The sequence below is a fragment of the Dipodomys spectabilis genome, unplaced genomic scaffold (genome assembly GCF_019054845.1).
Source record: "Dipodomys spectabilis isolate Male_0828 unplaced genomic scaffold, ASM1905484v1 ptg000085l, whole genome shotgun sequence".
Classification (NCBI taxonomy): Eukaryota; Metazoa; Chordata; class Mammalia; order Rodentia; family Heteromyidae; genus Dipodomys; species Dipodomys spectabilis.
The window spans coordinates 8,630,888-8,638,337 of NW_024870762.1; positions in this window are offsets into that span (position 1 = coordinate 8,630,888).

The following is a 7,450-nucleotide window of genomic DNA, read 5'->3' on the forward strand; positions in this document are numbered from 1 at the left end:
GCCAGCTGGACAAGGAACCACTGGCAGGTTCATGTATCTGATAACTTCTTCCTCTGGGGTGTGACATCCAAAGGGGCTAGAACTGGGATACAAAGAGGAAGAAACACAGTGTTCCCTAAGATTCTATCACACACTTAGTCTTTTTCCCAGTGATAATTTTCTTGGAAGGTCATGGGGAAAGGGAAAGAGAGGAGGAGTTGCAAACTTCATTGAAACCTGCCTTCCTCGCAAGTACAAGACCCTGAGTTTAAACTCTAGTACCACCAAAAATGAATGAATGAATGAGTTAAGTAAAACCTGAGATCCTTTTCACCCATTTCTACTGGCTGAAGGTAAAGAAGCAATTAGCTCTGTGGATCTTCCTTCCTTCCTTCTTTCTTCCCTCCCCCCTCTTTCTCTCTCCCTCTCTTTCTCTTTCTCTTTCTTTCCTTCTACTTGTTAGTTTAAGGTAGTTTGATTTTCATGGGCAGCAACCACCTAACAGTCACCTGTTCTGGTAATCCATAGCATTCAGGTCCAGGGAGGAGCCTTGGATCATCCAGAACAGCACTGCTTGGCCAGTTGTATTCCCTACGTAGGTCTGTCTTCCCTGTTTTGCATTGTTTCAGTCCCACTTGTTGGGATAAAGGAAGGAAAGTTCAGAGATTGCCTTGATCAATCAGACTTATTTATTAGGTAAACATCATGGATATAACATCCAACTTGAAAGCTAGAAAAATACCTTGGAATTGGGAGTTAGGAGCCTGAATACATTCAGTCACTGGCAAAAACAAATGAACAAAAAACACCCTCAGGTATACAGAAAAAGCTCAGGGACAAATGTTAACAGGTTTGATCAATCCAACTGTGCTGAGCACATAGTGCAGCATTTGGGGACCCTTAAGTGAAGCAGCATGTAAAAGGAGGGTAGAGAGCTGGGAGAGGAGAAAGTAAGCAGTGGCACAGTGTGGAAATGGATGGCAACCGAGACTAACTGAAGGTATGACAAGTTTGGACATTGGACTGAGGACTGAGAGGCAAGGGGTTGATTGCCGCGGACCCGCTCTGTCGGGACAACGGAGGACACCTAGAGGAGGAACTGGAATAGGTGGGGAGATGGCAAACAGACAACTCACACACAAGAGGAGTGGATGCTGAGTGCAATTTAATGCAGAGGATAACAAGCTTTTATAGCAAAAAGTCTCCATGAGAAAGGGCAAAAGGTTACACAATCTTGCTGCAAGGCTTCATTCTTGGGTGGTCACCAGCTGGTCGCCTGATAGGCACTTGTTTCCGGCTTATCTCTAAGAAATACAATGGGTTTCGATGTTTGTCACCAATTAACCATTACCTATTTTTATAGAGGCCTTAACTGTCCCATAAGATCTTTCCTGTTCCTTCTTTAATAGTAAGCGCCACAGAGGCCTAGATCTAGCAAGTCTCTTAGTAAATGAAAGAGAGTAACAGGAAATTCTTTCTCCTAAGTAGTTATCTCAGCAATTGCCATACATTCTTTCTGTTCTAGCCGAGCCAACAGCTTCTTGTAAATCTCTTACAAACAATTCCTTCTGCTGAAGTGACATCGTGAAACCCCCAATACTTTTGTATTTACTTATGACTTGTCTACTAGCCTCCATAAGAGGGGCTTCAGGGTAGCACTTAACTCTGGTGAGTTAGTCATATTTTTAAGACACTCATCAGATATTGGAGTCGTCAACACTCTTAAGAAAGAGCTTTAAATAAAGGAATGTTGAGCATGAGTAAGTACAATGAGCAGCAGAAACAGTAAAAGATTAATAGGCACTCTTATACAGTGAAGAAAAGAAAAACAGAAACACACCTTTCCCAGGGGTTTGCCAGCCTTTCCAGGAGTAGGCCTCTTTGAAGCCCTATTCTCCGAGGTAGACTTCGGTGAAGTCCCAGAACTCAGAGATAGGTCTCTGAAGCCCCTATCTTGGTCTGATAGATGGTTTCCCATGCTAAGCAGACTCCACTGGAGTAGGCGTGGCATTTGCCCCTTTTTTATTTTTTAGATGTGCCAGAGAAATTTCTTCTCGTATAGAGGAGATGGAGTGGAAGACTAGTTTGAAGAGGACTGGAAAGACAACAAGAATACATATAACAATTAGTGTTATGACTCCAAATGTAACCAAATAGTGCCACCAATCTAAAGGATTAAGACTTTTTAATCCTTTCTGTAAGTCTTCTGCCAAAGAATTTATCCCCACGGTTTCCAAATGAGCTTGACTAAGGGCTGAGATGTCTTCCTGTAGCTGTCCTATATCATGAGTTAATCTATTGTCCTTCCAGATTCCTTGTAAATGCACTTTGGTAGCTTCCCAATCTAAGCTCTCATTATAAGGCAATGGAGTAACACAAATATATTTAAATGACTGATGACATCTAGTTGTCAGCTGGGTTTTAAGATTATTGACTTCAGTCCCTAACTTTAAGACTACTTTCTCCAAAGCCTCTAGTTTGCTTTCTAATTTTTGATCAATAATTTGCTGCTCTGTCAATGCTAGAGAAACATTCTTATTTAACTCATTGACAAAATGTGCCCAGTGCACTTGTTGTACTAACGCAGTGGTGGATACGGCAAGTAGAGAGAGAGTCTTCATCTTCTGCACCAGTTTTCTCTTCTGATGTATTTTCATTTTCTTCCTGGCTCTTTTTTGGGCCCAAGAAAGGCCTGATGAGTCTGTCTGGGACCCAAATGGGGGATTCTGCATCCTGTGGGAAAACACAAGCATAGCCTCTCCCGGATGTTAACAGGATGTCTGGCCCACGCCAGGTTCCAGTGAGTAGATCCTTCCATTTTACTAAAGGAAAAGTTGTAGTTTTCTCCATGCCCCAATGTCTCATCATCGGGGTTATTCCTTGCTCATCAGCATTGAAATGATTAAGGACAAGTAAAGCATGGTTAAGAGTGTAATGGGGGGAGTATTGCTTCCCTCCTCCCTGTCTAATTCTTGTCAATTGATTTTTTTTTTTTTTTTTAAATTTTATTTTATTTTATTTGAGAACATACTGTACAGAGGGGTTACAATTACATGGGCAGGATAATGCATACATATCTTACCAAGCATTGTCAATTGATTTTTTAAGGTCTGATGAGCCCGTTCTATGATTGCTTGGCCTTGTGGATTATACGGAATCCCTGTTTTGTGCACGATTTTCCATTGTGCACAAAATTTAGCAAAAGCTTTGGAGGTGTATGCTGGTCCATTGTCTGTTTTTATTTCCTTAGGAATTCCTAGGTCCACAAAGGCTTTAACCAAATGTTGAATAACATCTTTCACAGCCTCTCCAGAATGGGCTGTAGCAACCATGGCATGATAATAAGTATCTATAGTAACATGGACAAAGGCGAGTTTCCCAAATTCTGTTATATGGGTAACATCCATTTGCCACAACACTCTAGGCTTTAAGCCTCTAGGATTAACTCCCATTTTCTGTGGATGAAAAACTTCTGGGCATGCCTCACATTCCCTGATAATTTGTCTTGCCTGTTCTCTGGACACTTGAAACATCTTTCTTAAGGCATTAGCATTTTGATGATGTAGTCTATGATTTTCCTGAGCTTCTTCTAAAGCTGACATTACATGACTTCCCTTAGTTAATAAGTCTGCAAACTTGTTCCCTTGAGAAGAAGGTCCAGGGAGATTGCTATGCCCCCTGATGTGTCCCACAAATACCTTTGCCGTTCTTTGTTGTAATAGCTGTTGTAATTTTACTAAGTATTCTTTTACTTTAGATTGACCAGTAACTAGGGCTGTTTCAATGGCAGGAAACAAGGAAACCACATAGCGGGAATCTGTGTAAAGGTTAAACTCCTCTGAATAATTTTGAAAGGCTAGCAGAACTGCAATAAGTTCTGCCTGTTGTGCAGATACAGTTGAATCATAAGATATTAATGGTGGTCTTGTACTGCAATAAACCACAGACTTTCCGCTAGAAGATCCATCTGTAAAAATAGTTAATGCCCCGCCCAAAGGCTCTGTAACCACAACCTTTGGAAATATCACAGGGGTTTCAGTATAAAAATGTAATAAAGGATGTTGGGGCATATGAAAGCTTATTTTACCTGTATAAGTTAATACAGCAATTTTCCAATCATCATCAAATTGTATCAAATGATCTAATTGTTTCTTATTCTCTTGGGGAGGGGCTGAGAGGTTGCCCCTCTGTCCGTTTTTTGTTTCCTCTTGAAGAGGAGTTCCGTCTTTATGGAACTTAGATTTACATTCACTTTTCCAATGGTTCCCTTTTTGACACCGAGGACATAAGCCTGGTGCTTTTCCTGATCCTTTCTGCTGCTTTTGAGCTTTACACTCCTTTTGAATGTGACCTGGTTTGCCACAATTATGACATACTCTTTGTCCAGGATTAAATCCTGAGCCTCTGGTTACCTTTTTCACATATGTTTGAAAAGGCATTTCTTTCATGGCAGCAGCATACGCAAGTCCCTGTGTCATAGCAGGAGAAGCATCTATGCAAGCCTTAACATAGTCTTGTAGGCTTCCTGTTTTTCTTACTGGTCTGATTAACTTCTGACACACAGTATTAGCATTCTCCCATGCCAATTGTTTGAGAATGATTTGTGATCCCTCAGAAGGAGGGAACATTCTTGTAATAGCTTCCTCCAACCTAGCTATGAATTCCTCATATGGTTCCTCAGGCCGTTGCTTAATTCCTGATAAAACAGTGGTCTTTCCTTCCCCTGATGGTAACTTTTTCCAGGCCATAACAGCAAGCTTAGTGATGGTTTCTAAAATATCCTTTGAGAGTTTAAGTTGTTTTCTAATGTCTGCATAATCCTCCTGACCAGTTAACATGGAGACTGTAGGCTTAGGGCCTGAAGTAGTGAATAATCGCCGTTGCACCTCTCGTTTAACAAGGTCCTCATATTCTGTTCTCCACAATACGTATTGCCCCGGGGTTAGCACCGATTTTGCAGTTTGATACCAATCATAAGGAGTTAGCCAATCAGTTGCTATGGAGTCAAGGATTGTTAAAGTAAAAGGGGCAGAAGGACCCATAGTTTTTACTGCTGTTTGTAATTCTTTTAGCACTTTTAAGGATAATGGCTCCCACTGAGGTGCGCCATGGTCTAGGTCAATGACAGGGAAAGTGAACGTAGTATCACCTATCACCGAGCTTTTTTGCCTCTAACATAGCTGCTCGAAAACCTGTGGGCGGAAGTGCGGGCGTTTTCACTTTTTCAGTATTATTGTCTCCGTCTCCATCCAAATCTATACATGGTTTTTCCTTATTATCTAAGTTTGTAGCTTCCATCGTTGTGCCATAGTTTGGGCACTGATTGGAACTCTTTAACTCAGAGGTTTCTTCGACTGAGGAACCTGCTTCCTCGGCTAAGCATTTTAGCTCAGTCTTCTCCATAAGATCTCTTATCTGAGTTCATAGTGAATAGGCTGTCATAGGGACTGCTGCTGAGCCATGAGCTTGGTAGAACTCTTTTATCCCTGGTCCTACCTTTTTCCAATCTTGTAGAGAAAGGCTTCCTTCCTCCGGGAACCAAGGATTAGTTTGTAACACAAAATCATAAAATTCTCTCACTGTTGCTGTGGAGGCTTTAATGCCTCGTGCTTTTAGCATATGTTTTAAAATAGAGACAAAACTATCCTTATTCTTAGAAGATGAACTCCCCATGATTTACTTGTTATCTTTCCCAGCCGCAGCTGAGGGGCCTGCAGCACCCCAACGAGTCTTAGACTAACTATTCCAGGTGAAAAGAAAAGAGAAAGATATTTACCTCCCAAGGTTCCTTGACTGAAGAGACTCCTTCGGGCCCCACGTTGCCGCAGACCCGCTCTGTCGGGACGACGGAGGACACCTAGACGAGGAACTGGAATAGGTGGGGAGATGGCAAACAAACTCACACACAAGAGGAGTGGATGCTGAGTGCGATTTAATGCAGAGGATAACAAACTTTTATAGCAAAAAGTCTCCATAAGAAAGGGCAAAAGGTTACACAATCTTGCTGCAAGGCTTCATTCTTGGGAGGTCACCAGCTGGTCGCCTGATAGGCACTTGTTTCCGGCTTATCTCTAAGAAATACAATGGGTTTCGATGTTTGTCACCAATTAACCATTACCTTATTTTTATAGAGGCCTTAACTGTCCCATAAGATCTTTCCTGTTCCTTCTTTAATAGTAAGGTCACGGGGGCCTAGATCTAGCAAGTCTCTTAGTAAATGAAAGAGAGTAACAGGAAATTCTTTCTCCTAAGTAGTTATCTCAGCAATTGCCATACATTCTTTCTGTTCTAGCCGAGCCTACAGCTTCTTGTAAATCTCTTACAAACAATTCCTTCTGCTGAAGTGACATCGTGAAACCCCCAATACTTTTGTATTTACTTATGACTTGTCTACTAGCCTCCATAAGAGGGGTTTCAGGGTAGCACTTAACTCTGGTGAGTTAGTCATATTTTTAAGACACTCATCAGATATTGGAGTCGTCAACACTCTTAAGAAAGAGCTTTAAATAAAGGAATGTTGAGCATGAGTAAGTACAATGAGCAGCAGAAACAGTAAAAGATTAATAGGCACTCTTATACAGTGAAGAAAAGAAAAACAGAAACACACCTTTCCCAGGGGTTTGCCAGCCTTTCCAGGAGTAGGCCTCTTTGAAGCCCTATTCTCCGAGGTAGACTTCGGTGAAGTCCCAATACTCAGAGATAGGTCTCTTTGAAGCCTCATTCTCAGGTCTGAAAGCTGGTTTCCCATGCTAAGCAGACTCCACTAGAGTAGGCATGGCAGTTGATGTCACTATAGGATGCTAAACCAGAAAGGAGAGCTAGAAATTTGTTGCATCAACCAAGTGAGGATGGGTTGACCCTCAAGCCAGGGAGAATAGGAGGGTGTAGAGGCAAGGCTGTGCAGACAATCTGTGGACTTTTGTTAAAAATTCTTTCCTCTTTCCCTTTCTGACTAGTCCTCCAGCCCTGCTCACTGTGTTCTTCTCTCTTCCCTATTCCCCACAGCTCAGTTCCAGATGTAGAAAAAAATCGATCATGTAGGATATGGCTTAGAAAATGTGATATATATATATGTGTGTGTGTGTGTGTGTGTGTGTGTGTGTGTGTGTGTGTATATATATACATACATATATACATACTAGAAAATTTCTAGAAACAGAACAGTGTACCTCATTTTTCTTTATCATAGTGTCCTTAAAGGGATTTTAGACTAAGCTCTTCCTTTTCCAGTACTTTTTGGGTTTTCTGCTTGCTTAAAACTTCTTTCTCTTCATACCTTTATTCCAGACACAGAGACCTTTCTGCCTCAACTCCATGTTGACCTAATCTCTGAGCTATTTGCGTCAAATCCTTCTCTGTGGGTTCTGGCCTTAAGGAATCAGAAAGAATCTTTTAGGTATCACCTCCTCTCCCTTCTCCCTCCCCCCCCTCCCAATTATTGGTACAGAAACAGATTAGCAGTAGCAACACA